This window comes from Macaca thibetana, chromosome 10 (genome assembly GCF_024542745.1).
Source record: "Macaca thibetana thibetana isolate TM-01 chromosome 10, ASM2454274v1, whole genome shotgun sequence".
NCBI lineage: Eukaryota > Metazoa > Chordata > Mammalia > Primates > Cercopithecidae > Macaca > Macaca thibetana.
In genome coordinates, this window is record NC_065587.1 from 28,448,435 (window position 1) to 28,464,710 (window position 16,276).

Here is a 16,276-nt window from a genome sequence, read left to right on the forward strand (position 1 = left end):
GAGCCTAAACTTCCAGCCCCTCCCTGCCCTGCCTCCTGCACCCTGCTCTGTCTCCTCCTCCTCCCACATCCAAGGTCTTTGGGGTCCGTTTTGTTTTCATTTGCTAGCGCTTCCTTAATGAGATACCAAAGACCTGCTGGCCTAAAGAGTAGACACATCTTTTCTCACAGTTCTGAAGCTGGGGAGTCCAGATAAAGGTGTTGGTGGGTTTAGTTTCCCCTGAGGCCTCTCTCCTTGGCTTGCAGGTCACTACCTCCTTGCTGTGTCCTCACGTGATCTTCCCTCTGCACGCTTGTCTCTGTTGTCTCATTTCTGTGTGTGCAAATTCCTTTTCTTAGGAGGAAACCAGCCAGATTGGATAACAAGCCACTCTCATGACCTCAATTTCACTCCTCTCTTTAAAGATCCTATCCCCAAACTCAGTCACACACTGTGTGTTAGAGTTTCATTGTACAAATTTTGGGACACAATTTAGTCAATAATCCCCTACCCTATAGACTCCAAAAATTCGTGTCTTCCTCACTTGTAAAACACATTCACCCCATCCCAACAGCCCAAGTCCTTCACTAACTCAGCATCAGCTCTAAGACCCAACTCTCATTTGTATAAAATGTAAATCAAGTGTGAGTGATTCTCCAGGTGTGATTCATCCTGAGGATTTAAAGGATAACAGCTTTGGGGAGTTTCTCCTTCTTTCTGCTGCTATCATCTGGGTGTCTAGAAAATAAAATGCCTACTTTATTTGCTAAGATTGAAAGAAAAGCGTGAGTCAGCATCAGCAACATTTGTGAGTTCAATGCGGGGGAAGTCCCGTCTGTGCATTCTTGAAATAATTCAATAATCCCAATGCCCATGAAATTAAATTTATCAATAGGTATGGAATATCTCTGTCAGTGTTTAGAAAAGAGCAATAGTTGATACAGAAAACAAAATATACCAAAAGTTGAGTTGTTTTCAGAGTAGAATACATCCAAGTTAACGATGATGAATCATAAACAGAAATCGTTTAGTCCAAAGAAAATCACTTGTATAGATATGAAACTACTAATTCCAATTTTAGCATTAAGCATCAATATATTTTTAAAAATTTTATTTTTTATTTATTTTTTTACTTTAAGTTTTAGGGTACACGTACACAATGTGCAGGTTTGTTACATGTGTATACATGTGCCATGTTGGTGTGCTGCACCCGTTAACTCGTCATTTACATTAGGTATTTCTCTTAATGTTATCCCTCCCCCAACCCCACAACAGGCCCCGGTGTGTGATGTTCCCCGCCCTGTGTCCAAGTGTCCTCATTGTTCAGTTACCACCTATGAGTAAGAACATGCAGTGTTTGGTTTTCTGTCCTTGTGATAGTTTGCTCAGAATGATTGTTTCCAGCTTCATCCATGTCCCTGCAAAGGATATGAACTCATCCTTTTTTAAGGCTGCATAGTATTCCATGGTGTATATGTGCCTCATTTTCTTTCTTTCTTTTTTTTTTTTTGGAGACAGAGTCTTGCTCTGTTGCCCAGGCTGGAGTGTAGTGGCCGGATCTCAGCTTACTGCAAGCTCCGCCTCCTGGGTTTACGCCGTTCTCCTGCCTCAGCCTCCCGAGTAGCTGGGACTACAGGCACCCGCCACCACATCTGGCTAGTTTTTTTTGTATTTTTTTGGTAGAGACAGGGTTTCACCATGTTAGCCAGGATGGTCTCGATCTCCTGACCTCATGATCCACCTGTCTCGGCCCCCCAAAGTGCTGGGATTACAGGCTTGAGCCACCGCGCCTGGCCTGTGCCTCATTTTCTTAATCCGGTCTATCATTGATGGACATTTGGGTTGGTTCCAAGACTTTGCTATTGTGAATAGTGCTGCAATAAACATACAAGTGCATGTGTCTATATAGTAGCATGATTTATAATCCTTTGGGTATATACCTGGTAATGGGATGGCTGGGTCAAATGGTATTTCTAGTTCTAGATCCTTGAGGAATCGCCACACTGTCTTCCACAATGGTTGAAGTAGTTTACACTCCCACCAGCAGTATAAATGTGTTCCTATTTCTCCACATCCTGTCCACACCTGTTGTTTCCTGACTTTTTAATGATTGCCATTCTAACTGTTGTGAGATGGTGTCTCATTGTGGTTTTGATTTGCATTTCTCTAATGACCAGTGATGATGAGCATGTTTTCATATGTCTGTTAGCCGCATAAATGTCTTCTTTTGAGAAGAGTCTGTTCATATCCTTCGCCCACTTTTTGATGGGGTTGTTTAATTTTTTTCTTGTAAGTTTAAGTTCTTTGTAGATTCTGGATATTAGCCCTTTGTCAGATGCATGAATTGCAAAAATTTTCTCCCATTCTGTAGGTTGCCTCTTCACTCTGATGGTAGTTTCTTTTGCTGTGCAGAAGCTCTTTAGTTTAATTAGATCCCATTTGTCTATTTTGGCTTTTGTTGCTATTGCTTTTGGTGTTTTTGTCATGAAGTCCTTGCCTATGCCTATGTCCTGGATGGTATTGCCTAGGTTTTCTTCTAGGGTTTTCATGGTTTTTGGTCTAACAAGTCAGAAGACAGGTGATTTCTGCATCAATATTTTTATGTACAAATAGGAAACTTCTCAATGGTTACAAAAAAGTGCAATTGTCTTCTACTTAATGTTAGAATTCCTTTATGGGGTCACTTTGTTCTTGACAGTGGAAAGAAAAGAATGTTCCTTATATAGAGGTTTCCTTATACCTAAGAAAAGGGAAAAAAAGACTTTTACAGAAAATAATTTGAAGCATAAACACTTTTCCTGGAAACTTGCTTTGGGGTCTTTATATCTTAAAATCTCAAATTCTTTATTTCCTTGTCACATTCTGAATTTTACAGTCTTCATGCTTTATATAAATGTCCAATACATTTAAAACTTAAAGTTCATTTACTTACCTGTTATAATCCCCAGAACTTTAATGATCTTGTATGTTTTGGTTTCAGATACAAGGCTCATCTTAGGACTTTTTTCTCTGAGCCTGTGCTGGATTATTCATGACTTGGTACAAGCTGCCTTGACCATTTGCCCCTCCTTCTTCCTCTGTTTTGCCTCCTGGGGGGAGTCTATTCCTCATATACTAAAGCTCTCTCAAAACTCAAAGCAAATGGATAGAAATAAAAGTAATGAGATTGTGACACAGGGCTGCCTTGGGCAGACCTAAGATCCAATCAAATAGATGATACACATATATTCATATATATATATGTGTATATATGTATATATATGTATATACGTGTGTGTGTATATATATAAAGACCCAGGCCACTATGGGAGGTGAAATACAGGGTTGCCCTCAAAGAGACCTCCACCTAGAAAATATGCTGGTGGACTTTTCAAATTTCAAGTGACTCTGCAAACAAGGGACCACATTCTATAGGCCTTCCCTTGTCTGCCACAGAACTCAGAGTGGTTTTTATAGTTTTAAATGGTTACATCATGAATGGTGTTAAGTACCTGCATAATAGTCTCAGAGTTGAGTCTCGGGCACCAAAGAGTAAAATCCTTCTTATCTGGACATTTAAGAAAAAGTTTACCAAATCCTAAAAAATACACAGTGCTGAAACATTTGAGAAAATGCTCCACTTCAAGCAGAATAGGTGGAATCAAAAATAAAAGTGTAACAAGTAACATTTTAAAATCTGAAATATTGGCAAAAATTCAAACTTTCGACACTGTACTCTGACCAGGTATTTATGGCTGGCATTATAAATTGGTAGAACTGGCCGGGCGCGGTGGCTCACGCCTGTAATCCCAGCACTTTGGGAGGCCGAGGCGGGCGGATCACAAGGTCAGGAGATCCAGACCATCTTGGCTAACACGGTGAAACCCCGTCTCTGCTAAAAAAAAAAAAAAAAAAACAAAAAATTAGCCGGGTGCATTGGCAGGCACCTGTAGTCCCAGCTACTGGGGAGACTGAGACAGGAGAATGGCGTGAACCCGGGAGGCGGAGCTTGCAGTGAGCCAAGATCGCGCCACTGCACTCCAGCCTGGGTGATGAGCAAGACTCCATCTCAAAAATAAATAAATAAATAAATAAATTAATTAATTAATTGGTAGAACCCCTCTGGAGAGGAATCTGAGAATAATGAGTAAAAATTACAAGTGCACGTCCTTCTGACTCAGAAATTTGGCTTCTAGAAATTTAATTTATCCTACATTCATATTCACGCATGAACCCAAAGAAGTCTGCATAAGGATGTTCACTGCAGTGTTTATTTGTGAGATGAAAATCATGGCGATAACCCTTAGAGTCGAGTTGGCTAAAATTCTACCATGGAATACTCTGTAGCCTTAGAATGAATGGGGAGTGCTCTATGCCTAGGGTGTCTCAGGAAAGAAGAAATGGTGCATGCATGGGATGCTCTTTAACCTTACACTTCACTCTCTCCTTTTCCACTGAGTTCATCTACATCTGCCAAAGAGGTTAGGGACAGCGGGAGCCTCCCTCCGGCTGGGCCTGGCCACCTTCTCTGGCCTCTGGATGCATCCCAGCCTGACAGCTTGGCTGCAGCTTTATGACCAACACACAGCCAGAACCACTGAACTAAGTGGCTCAGCAATTCTAGGTGCACCAAAGTATCGAAATCACAAACGTGTTCTCTTAACATGCTGAATATTAGGAATGATTTTTATGGAGCAATAGACAATACCCTTTGGGTTTTAAAGTAAATTTAATGGTGTATGTTTCAGATATACAACATGTTATTGGATACAAATATATTAAAATGGTTACTTTGTTTGTAATATAATCTATATAATTAAAGTTCATGGGCCGGGCGGTGACTCACGCCTGTGATCCCAGCACTTTGGGAGGCCAAGATGGGTGGATCACAAGGTCAGGAGTTAGAGATCAGCCTGGTCAATATGGTGAAATCCTGTCTCTACTAAAAATACAAAAATTAACCAGGTGTGGTGGCGGGCACCTGTAGTCCCAGCTACTCGGGAGGCTGAGGCAGGAGGAGAATTGCTTAAACCCGGGAGGCGGAGGTTACAGTGAGCCGAGATTGCGCCACTGCATGCCAGCCTGGGTGACAGAGCAAGACTCCGTCTCAAAAAAAAAAAATAAAAAAAAAAAAGGTTCATAAAAGCCAAACTGTATATGAGGTTGGTACACAGGTAATTGTGGTTTTTGCCATTGATAGTAATGACAAAAACTACATTAACTTTTGTGCCAATCTAATGTAATAATGGTTCTGCTTAACAGCTGACTCAGAAAATATAAATTTTGAACCCAGCTCTTGTCCGAATATTTTCTAAATTCTTACCATTAGTAGATGAATAAAGGTTCAGCAACAGAAGTGTTGACACCCATGGAGATTAGAAATGCTGGATGTCAATGAGAAAGCGGGGCTGACTCAGGTTGACTCTTCCCTGGGGAGCCATATTGGAACTCCCATCCTGTGTGGAGACCATCTGCTTGTGGGGAGTTTCTAGGACAGGGGCTCAGTGATATGAGGAGAAGGGGATTCTGAATGAACACTGAGCCCATGGATAAAATTCTCCCCAGCTCAGCAACCTTAGGTATTGGGGCAAAGAGCAGGAGCAATAAAAAGAAAACGGCTTCCTTTTTGTTCCTAATCCCTTGGAAACATCTTCAGATCTTAGCGGTCACTGCCTCAGGTGCAGGAGGTAGCTCAGCCAGGAGGGCCATCCTCCCTAGAGCGTGGTGGACAGAGAGTTGAGTAAGATGCGGTTTCTGGAAACTCCCCATAATGGCTTCCGTCCAGATTGGGCTGCACAGCGTGGGAGATGGGGATGCAGTTAGAGTGAGGCTGTTCCTCGAAACAGCAGGGACTGTGTCAGTCAGGAAGCTGCTTGTCACTGTCCCTGCATTTGAAGAGCTAGGAAGAGTTGTGCATTCAGGGACCACAGCACAAAAGCAACAGGAAGCTTTCCCTGTGCTGGATGAGAAACCACAGAGCAGGTTTCCTTTGGACTTCATGGTGGAAAAGGAGAGGAGCTGAGAGAGGAGAATTCTCGAGGCCATGCTACAGGAAGCCCCTTGCACCGGGTGAAGAAGCATCTTCAGAGCAAGGAGGAAGCCTGAGAGCCCAGGGCAGGTTTTGGATGAGGAGGCAGCTGAGACTGAGGGCTGGAGACCCCTCCTTTACAGCCACAGCTTCCTTTATCTTCCTGCTCCATCAGCAGATGTTGACCCATATGCACATCTGGGATCGGGCATCCTCAACACTGTCCCTCTGTGAGACTCAGTGCCCAGCAGCTATGACCGACCTTCCTGCTGAGAGTCACATTTGCAGTGGACTCAGCTGTGGACATGGTCCTACTAAGCACGGGATCAGAGTCAGTAGCATACAGAGCCCAGCGTTGGGCATGGTGTGCATTGGCCCCCCCGCTGCTGCACACCCAGCACGGTCCTACTGTGTGGAAATGGTTCTGCTGCCTAGAGTGAGCACTGTCCTTTCTTGGGGAACTTTGCAAAGCTTTACAGAAATCTCTCATGACAAATGATGGGGTTGAGAAATGCTGGCTCCAGACAGCTGACAGCCAAATGGGAGCATGGGAATCTTGAAGACTCTGCCTGGAAAACAGATTAACAGCTACAATAGACATTCATGCACAACTGGGGAAGTGTGAGCTTGGACTGGAGAGAAGATTGTTGTTCGTTATTGAGAGAGAGAGGGAGGGAGAGAGAGGCCCAAGAGCACAAGGGAATCAGTTGCTGCTACAGTGAGAGGGAAAATGGTGCTTACTATACTATTCTCTCATTGTTATTAATTGAACGATTTCAAAATTAAACTAGGCTCACTTTTATCCAGAGTATGCAGTATTTTTATTATGGAATGAGGAGTAAACCAACTTGCTCTTCAAAATGTTGACAGAAAAAGTGTGACATAGAGGAGGCAGGTAAAATAAACATTTTCCTTACCGTTTTAATTATTTGTAAGTGTGCGATTCAGCAACAGTCAGTACATTCAGAATGTTTCGCAGCCATGACCATTATTCATCTGCAGAGCTTTTTCACCATTCCACACAAACACTGTGGGCCCATTAGACACTGACTTTAGAAACTTTGGAGGTTGGGAACAAATCACAGAGTGTGTTGTCAGGAGAAAGTCCCCAGGTAGGACCCTAGGTGGTCTTTGCATATCCTCCACAGTTTCCTTGGAAACAAAAACAAAAACAAAACAAATAAAATGGCTTCCAATATTTTTTTCATTTCTAGTAAAGAGTCGGTTGATTTTCTTTCTTTTTGTTTTTTTTGAGACGCAGTCTCGCTCTGTCGCCCAGGCTGGAGTACAGTGGTGCGATCTCAGCTCACTGCAAGTGCAAGCTCTGCCTCCCGGGTTCACACCATTCTCCTGCCTCAGCCTCCAGAGTAGCTGGGATTATAGGTGCCCACTACCACACCCGGCTAATTTTTTTTTGTAGTTTTAGTAGAGATGAGGTTTCACCATGTTAGCCAGGATGGTCTCGATCTCCTGCCCTCGTGATCCACCCACCTCAGCCTCCCAAAGTGCTGGGATTACAGGCCTGAGCCATCACACCTGGCCCTGTCCTAATTTTTAAATAGTATTGCGTCTACCGTATGTGGAAAGTAAGAGATAGCCCTTTGTTTTCCTCAGTAGGTTTTAATTATGTGATCTCCTTGTAGAAGTAACGGAAACTCTGGAGTTCCTGTGTGGTTATGAATGTGTAATTAGCTTTGGGCAGGGCTCCCAGAGCTGTGAACCCTGTCCTGAGGAGCACTGGGACATTCTAGTGAGCGTTCAGGCCACCCAGATTGCAGCCTCGTGAATGAAGGGTTTATTTCTCTTTTTTTTTTTTTTTTTTTTTTTGAGACGGAGTCTCGCTCTGTCGCCCAGGCTGGAGTGCAGTGGCGCGATCTCGGCTCACTGCAAGCTCCGCCTCCCGGGTTCACGCCATTCTCCTGCCTCAGCCTCCCGAGTAGCTGGGACTACAGGCGCCCACAACCGCGCCCGGCTAATTTTTTGTATTTTTAGTAGAGACGGGGTTTCACCGTGGTCTCGATCTCCTGACCTTGTGATCCGCCCGCCTCGGCCTCCCAAAGTGCTGGGATTACAGGCGTGAGCCACCGCGCCCGGCAAGGGTTTATTTCTCTAATGAGAGTCGTTTGTGTCTTCACCCAAGTAATGTTTTAATATAAAATGATAAATATTTTAAATTTAAAAATAGGTATCTATAAATATGATTTTTAAAAACAACTTCAATAAATGTTTAATGAAGTAATTTCAATACATTTGAATAATTTAGTGTAGACTCAAGGGGTGCATGTGCAGGTTTGCTGCGTGGGTGTGTTGCAGGATGCTGAGGTTTGGGGTGCGGATCCTGTCATCCAGGTAGTAAGCATAGTCTTTCAACTCAAGACCATCCATCATTCCCTCCTTTCAATTAGTATGATTATAACTAAGAATTTTACTTTTACAGCTCTAATTTAATACATATTGATCTAGACTTGGCAATAACTATTCTGCTCTAAGAAAGTTGGAATGGAGTCTTGCTCTGTCGCCCAGGCTGGAGTGCAGTGGCACAATCTTGGCTCACTGCAAGCTCCGCCTCCCGGTTTCACACCATTCTCCTGCCTCAGCCTCCTGAGTAGCTGGGACTACAGGCGCCCACCACTAAGCCCAGCTAATTTTTTGTATTTTTTTTGTATTTTTAGTAGAGATGGGGTTTCACCGTGTTAGCCAGGATGGTCTCGATCTCCTGACCTTGTGATCCACCTGCCTTGGCCTCCCAAAGTGCTTGGATTACAGGCGTGAGCCACTGCGCCCGGCCACAAAGGCTTTATGTTAAATAACATGGTCCCTTCAGAATGAAAAATTTTGATTAAGAATACCAGCACGGGCCTGGAGCAGTGGCTCACGCCTGTAATCCCAGCACTTTGGGAGGCCGAGGGCGGATCACCTGAGGTCAGGAGTTTGAGACCAGCCTGGCCAATGTGGTGAAACCCCATCTCTACTAAAAATACAAAAATTAACCAGGCATGGAGGCAGGCACCTGTAATCCCAGGTACTTGGGAGGCTGAGGCTGGAGAATCACTTGCACCCGGGAGGCAGAGGCTGCAGTGAGCTGAGATCACCCCATCACACTTCAGCCTGTGAAATTGTGCAATATTCATTGAGATCAAAATCTCGCATTCCTAACTTGTGTTATATGTGTATTGGAGGACATATGGAGTGGGAGAAGCAAAGTAGGGTTTGAATTCAGACTGTTGTTCCTCAAGAATGAATTGACCTGGAGAGAATTACTTACAATCTCTGATCCTTAGTTCCTTCATCTAGAGATACCCACCTGGGCTCTTGTGAGGATTCAGTGAACTGTACGAGGTACTGCACAGGACATGGTGCTTGCTGCCTGTGAGAGGCTCAAGGCCTTCAGTGCCTTTCCCTGTTATTTTGGGAGCAGTGCATCTGTGTTGGTGTTTCTAAGAAACACTGTTTGACAAATACATGGGGCATACATGGACTATTGTTGTTTCAGATTATTCTTAGAACACAGAGGCAGGATCCACAATGTTTTTATGAGGAGAGATACTTTTTGTCCCCTCATCCCGCCCAGACCTTGACTTTACTGGACTAGAGGTTTCAGTGATGTGTGCTGATGTGACACCTTTGAGCAAAGTTGGAGAAATTTCCACCACTTCCCCTTCTCCGAGACTGGAAGTGCTGTGAACTGTGCTCTTTAGCTCCTCTGCTCTGTAGTCTCTGCCTGGGGGCTGCAGAGGGGCTCTAGGAAGGAGTGTCAGCCAGTGATTCCTCCCCCTTGACCAGGTGGGGACCCAGGATCTTCTGGTGAATTCTAATTTTTTTTTTTATGAGCCCGATGGTTGTTTTAGGCATTTGTGGAAGCATTTGTGATTGTCTCAATGGTTGATGGATGCTACAGGCATTTGTTTAATAGGTAGGGCCCATGGAATTCAAGGCTTAGTGCAGTGACAGTTCTGTAAAATAGAATTTTTCCTATGATCTGCACAGCTTTAGAATATCTTTTTTTTTTGAGACTGAGTCTCACTCCGTCGCCCAGGCTGGAGTGCAGTGGTGCGATCGCAGCTCACTGCAACCTGGGTTCAAGTGATTCTTCTGCCTCAGTCTCCCAAGTAGCTGGGATTAAGAGATGTGCCACCACACTTGGCTAATTTTTGTATTTTTAGTAGAGGCAGAGTTTCACCATATGTTGGCCAGGCTGTTCTCAAACTCCTGACCTCAAGTGATCTGGCCCCCTCGGCCTCCCAAAGTGCTGGGATTACAGGCATGAGCCACTGCACCTGGCCTAGAATATCTTGCTGAATAATTTATGTAGATAGAAAAAAAACTGTTTAAGACTAAACCTGTAACTGAATTCCATTTTACATAAAGGATTTTTAAAAATATAATTTTAGTATAAATGGAAATTTCAGGAAATGGAATTAGTCTAGTATATTTTGTAGTATATTTTGAAATCAGGTAGTGTGATGCCTCCAGCTTTTCTTTTTATTTAATATTTTTTTGTCTCTCTGAGGTGTTTTGCATTTCCATGAGAATTTTAGAATAGTTTTCTGTTTCTGTGAAGAATGTCTTTGTAATTTAACGTGGATTCCATTGATTCTGTAGATCACATTGAATGATAGAGATATTTTAACAATATTCTTCCGTTCTTCCGGTGCATGGACATGGGATAGCTTTCTATTTACTTGTGTCTGCTTTAATATCTTTGATCTATGTTTTATCATTTTCATTGTAGGATCTTTCAGCTTTTTGGTTATGTTTATCCCTAGGTATCATTATTTGGGAGTGGGTAGCAACTGTAATGAAACAGCTTTCTTGGTTTCTTTATGTGTTTCACTGTTGATGCATGTGTGTGCTACTCATTTGTGTATATTGAGTATTTTGTAACTTTACTAAATTCATTATTTCTAATAGGTTTTTTGTGGAATCTCTAGGGTTCTCTGTGTATATATGATCATGTCACCTGCTAACAGAAACAATTTGACTTTTTTTTCCCCCAATTTGGATGGGTTTTATTGCATTCTCCTAATTGCTCTAGCTGGGGCTTGCAGTACCATGAGGAATAAAAGTGGTAAAAGTAGCCACACTTGAACAAGATCTTAGAGGAAGAGCTTTTAACTTTGCCCCATTGATTATGATGTTAGTTATGGGTTTGTCATATACGGCCTTTATTGTGCTGTGTTCCTTCTCTACTCATTTTGAGTTTTTATTATGAAGGAATGTTGAATTTTATTTTTTTCAGCATCTACTGAAATGATTATATGGTTTTTGTTCTTGATTCGTGATGTATGACATTTATTTATTTGTGTTTGTTGAATCATTCCGATGAATCCCCAAGTATTTTGTTGAGGAATTTTACATCTGTGTCCATCAGGGATATTTGCCTGCGGTTTTCTTTCTGTATTGTGTCCTGGTCTGGTTTTTGTAGCAGGGTAATGCTGACCTCATAGAACAAGTTTGGAAGTACTCCTTCCTCTTCATTTTTCAGGGAATATTTTGAATAAAGTTGGTATGACTTTTTAAAAAAATGTTTGGTAGAATTCAGCAGTAAAGCCATAAATCTTATGTTTTTATTTGATGGAAGATTTTTATTACTGCTTTAATTCCATTACTCATTATTAGTCTGTTCAGGTGTTTTATTATTATAGCTTGTGAAATTGCTGTGTTTCCAGAAATTTATTCATTTCTCCTAGATTTTTCAATTTGTTTGTATATAGGTGTTTTTAGTAATCTCTTACGATCCTTTGTGTTTCTGTGTTATCAATTGTAATGTCTCCTTTTTCATCTATGATTTTACTGCAGTTTTTTCTCTTTTTCCTAGGCTCGTTATAGCTTGTCAATTTTTTTCAAGAAAAACCCCAGCTCTTTGTTGCTTTGTCTTTTTGTAATTTTTTTTAGTTCTATTTTTAAAACTCCTTCTCTAATCTTTATGATTTATTTGTTTCTACTAATTTTAGCATTTGATTTTTCTTGCTTTTCTCATTACTTGAAGTGTACTGTCAAGTTGGCTATTTGAGATGTTTCTACTTTTCTGATTAGGCATTTATAGCTATGCACTTTGCCTCTTACAACTGCTTTTGCCGCATCCCACAGGTTTTGTTGTGTTGTGTTTCTATTCTTATTTGTGTCAATTAATTTTTAATTTCCTTTGTTCCTTTCAATGAATTTTTAATTTTTTTATTTATTGGTTGTTCGTGAGCATGTTTTAATTTTCATATATTTGTACAGCTTTTAAAGTTCCTGCTGTTACTCATTTCTAGTAGTATTCCATTGTGGTCACAAAAGATAGTTGATATGATTTCAGTTTTTAAAAATGTGCCGTTACTTGCTTTTTGTCCTAACACACAGCCTATCCTGGAGAATAATCCATGTGCTCCTGAGTAGAATGTGCGTTATGAGGTCGTGGAGTCATACAAAGCTGTGTAAATTTCTGTTAGGTCCATTCGGTATAGAGTGCAGCTTAAATGATGATTTTTTTGTTGTCTGGATGATCTGCCCATTGACGACAGTGGTGTGTTCATTATAGTGGAGTGTTGAGGTACTCTATTATTATTATTAATTTTTTTTTTTTTTTTGAGATGGAGTTTCTCTCTTGTTGCCCAGGCTGGAGTGCAATGGCACAATCTCAGCTCACTGCAACCTGCACCTCCCGGGGTCAAGCGATTCTCCTGCCTCAGCCTCCCGAGTAACTGGGATTACAGGCATGTTCCACCATGCCCTGCTAATTTTTTGTATTTTTAGTAGAGACTGGGTTTCTCCATGTTGGTCAGGCTGGTCTGGAACTCCCAACCTTAGGTGATCCACCCACCTTGACCTCCGAAGGTGCTGGGATTACAGGCGTGAGCCACCGTGCCCGGCTGGAATCTTAAAAAGTTTAATACATGGAAGCAGAGTAAAATGGTGGTTACCAGGGACAGGGAGGTGGGAAAAAAGGGGATCTGTCAGTCCAAGAGTACAAAGTTGCAGTTATGTGATTATAGTTATTAATACTGTATACTGGAAATTTGTGAAGAGTATATTTCTTCTAACTATATGAGAAGATAGATGTGTTCATTAGTTTGACTGTAGTAATTATTTATGTGTGTGTATATATATATACACAAACACATAGATTTTCATATATATGAATCAAAACAGGCTGTCCACTTAAATATATTTAATTTTATTTAAAAAATAAAAATATGAAACAGAAAAAAAGCATGCATATAGTCTTAAACTCAATTACGGATATAAATAAGTGCACTGCTAATCAGAGTAGTGAATTAAATATCAGTTACATTTGTTTGTTTATATTGTAACCGTTCCTTTTATTTTCATATGTTTTCTATTTATAATTATGCAAATATTTAATGAGTTCACAATGCAACTATATATTAAATATGCTCACCATATTTGAGGGTGATGAATGTTATAAGTTTTAGGTCATAGTCACTGTAAGAATGTTCCCTTGGGAAGTGTTATTTTCTGTTGGTTTGTATTTTAAAACGTTTACCACCACCAAGAGATAGCCTGGGTTTTTCTAATCTTCAGCTGCCATAAAGAATGTTATAATGAACGCCTCTGAGCCTATATCACTATGGGCTATTAAGCATGCTTCTGACAGATAGCTTCTTAGATTTGGAATTGCTGATCCAAAATCAATGAACATGTTAAAATATGACAATTTTCACCCTCAAATATGCTGTTAAAAATCATAATTTCATTAATTTTATGTAATAGTACAGTACCAATTTTCCCACGCTTCACACTACAATCAGATACTATAAATTTCTTTAATTCTTATATATATTACAGGCAATAAAATCATCTCATTGCTCTTTCAACTTGAAGTTTCTGATTACTGTAATTCTAAATGTACCGTGTCATGTTTATTATATAGTTTATATTACATTTTGTGAACTCTACTTTCAGTCTCCTTTACTGCAAAAAGTAATATGTGTGGAAACAAAATTGGTTTTATTCAAGAGTATCTTTTCTTTGTCTAAGGTCTGTTTGAATTAGGCAAGAAAAAAATCACATATTCATCCAAACAGTACAATGTCTGTGTCCATTTCACAGTAGCAATACAATGTGAATAGAATCACACTCATGTCTCCCATGACAAAACTAACGCCTTAAGTACAACATTCATTTTGCATTGAAAATTCATCTTTTAAATATTTTCAGCTACATATGGTCAATTTCTCTTTGTATGTTGCATAGCTTCCAGTTGCATCTAGGAGTCTTTTATTTTTCGATAGTTTTGGGATACTGGTGGTTTTTGCTTACACAAGTAAGTTCTGCAGTGGTGATTTCTGAGATTTTGGTGCACGCGTACCTGAGTAGTGTACATTGCACCCAATATATATTCTTTTATTCCTCACCTGCTCCTCCTTTTCCCTCTGAGTCCCCAAAGTCCATTGTATCATTCTTATGCCTTTGCATCCTCATAGCTTAGCTTCCACTTACAAGTGAGAACATATGATACTTTGTTTTCCACTCCTGAATTACTTCACTTAGAATAATGGCCTCTGGCTGTCTCCAGGTTGCTGCAAAGGCCATTATTTCATTCCATTTTATGGCTGAGTAGTATTCCACGGTGTATATATACATCATATTTTCTTTATGCACTTGTTGGCTGATGGGCATTTAGTTGATGGGCATGGTTGATGGGTTTCATATTTTTGCAATTGTGAGTTGTGCTGCTATAAACATGCATGTGCATCTGTCTTTTCCATGTAATGACCTCTTTTCCTCTGGGTAGATACTCAGTAGTGTCATTGCTGGATCGAATGGTAGTTCTACCTTGAATTCTTTGAGAAATCTAGGAGTCATTTTAATATAGATAACTGAATTGCAGTTAATTCTCCATCTGGTTTTCCACATTGGTTACTTACTGCTGCTGATTTGAGGCCATTTTTCATTTATATTACTCTATCATTTTATTCATTGTCACATCTCTAACAGTACATGCTGCTTCCAAAGCATATCATGTGAACAGTTTAAAATTCTCAAAGTATAATTCTTTGTTGAAGCATTTGTAAGTTTTACACAAGCCCTTACATGATCTGTGTTTTGATTTCTAAGTCGTCATCTCTTCTATTTTATTTATATTTACTTTTCTTCTTGTTAGATGTAATCTTATACAAACTTTATAGATAGAAAGATGTTGGGAAACTATCACATAGTCTGTTATGTTTATGGTTTTATTTTAATAGGCCAAATTTGTTGATGAAAAGAGAAATCTTGATAGTTTTTTAATTATGTAGGACACGACATTATTTTATCAGAAAATTGTACGTTGAAAATGTATCATTGTGTATAGAGTGGCATGGATTCAACTTTGTATGCGTGAATTCCATTTGTAATGTTTGAATAGTGGATTACAGTTTTAACATGCTTTCACTTCATTTGGTCCTGTTAGGTAAGCAAGGGACCTTGTGTGTTGGAAAAAGAATTACTTCGGTGCAGCCGCCCCAGAGGAGCTGGGGGAGGGCGCTGGGCCGCGAGGCTCCTAGCAGACGACGTGGCAGAGATTTCGGCGAGCCAGGCAAGTGCCGCGGCGGCAGCGGCCGGACCTTGCGCGCAGCAGGGCGGCCTGGGCTAGGGCCTCCCTCCGGTTCCCTGGAAGCGGGCCCGCGGCGAGCACCCAAGCAGCAGCAGAGGCGGAGGCTCCAGTGCGTCTCTGTCTTCTCCCTCAGCCTGAGCCAGGGGAGTCCAGGCGGCCTGGGTGTCTGGAGCGGGGGTCCGTGACCGAGAATGAGAATTTTCTTCACCAGAACATGGAGACTGTTCCATCACCAGGAGCACAAAGTTTTCATTGTTGGGCTGGATAATGCAGGGAAAACTACCATTCTTTACCAATTTTCTATGAATGAAGTTGTACATACATCTCCTGCAAGAGGAAGTCATGTAGAAGAGTTAGTGATTAATAATACACATTTCCTAACGTGGGATATTGGTGGCCAAGAATCTCGTCGTTCTTCGTGAAACACCTACTATACTAACACAGAGTTTGTAATAGTTGTTGTGGACAGTACAGAGAGGATTTCTGTAACTAGAGAAGAACTCTAAAATGTTAGCGCATGAAGACCTAAGAAAAGCTGGTTTGCTTGAGTTTTGTTAATAAATGAAATGTTAAAGAATGCATGACTGTAGCAGAAATCGCCCAGTTTTTGAAGCTACCTTCTGTTAAAGATCACCAGTGGCATATCCAGGCATGATGTGCTCTAACTGGCGAGGGATTGTGCCAAAGACTTGAATGGATGATGTCACCACTTTAGATTAGATGATCTCTACTGACCTCATAGATTT

General features: G+C 41.0%; 1 protein-coding gene and 1 pseudogene across 1 annotated transcript in view; one reads left to right on the top strand and one right to left on the bottom strand.

The window, feature by feature from the left end:
* SPECC1L (sperm antigen with calponin homology and coiled-coil domains 1 like) overlaps nt 1-16,276 on the bottom strand; it is a 343,168-nt gene that overhangs the window by 308,341 nt on the left and 18,551 nt on the right. The gene's annotated exons all lie outside the window — the stretch shown is intronic.
* LOC126929738 (ADP-ribosylation factor-like protein 5A) lies at nt 15,719-16,254 on the top strand (annotated as a pseudogene).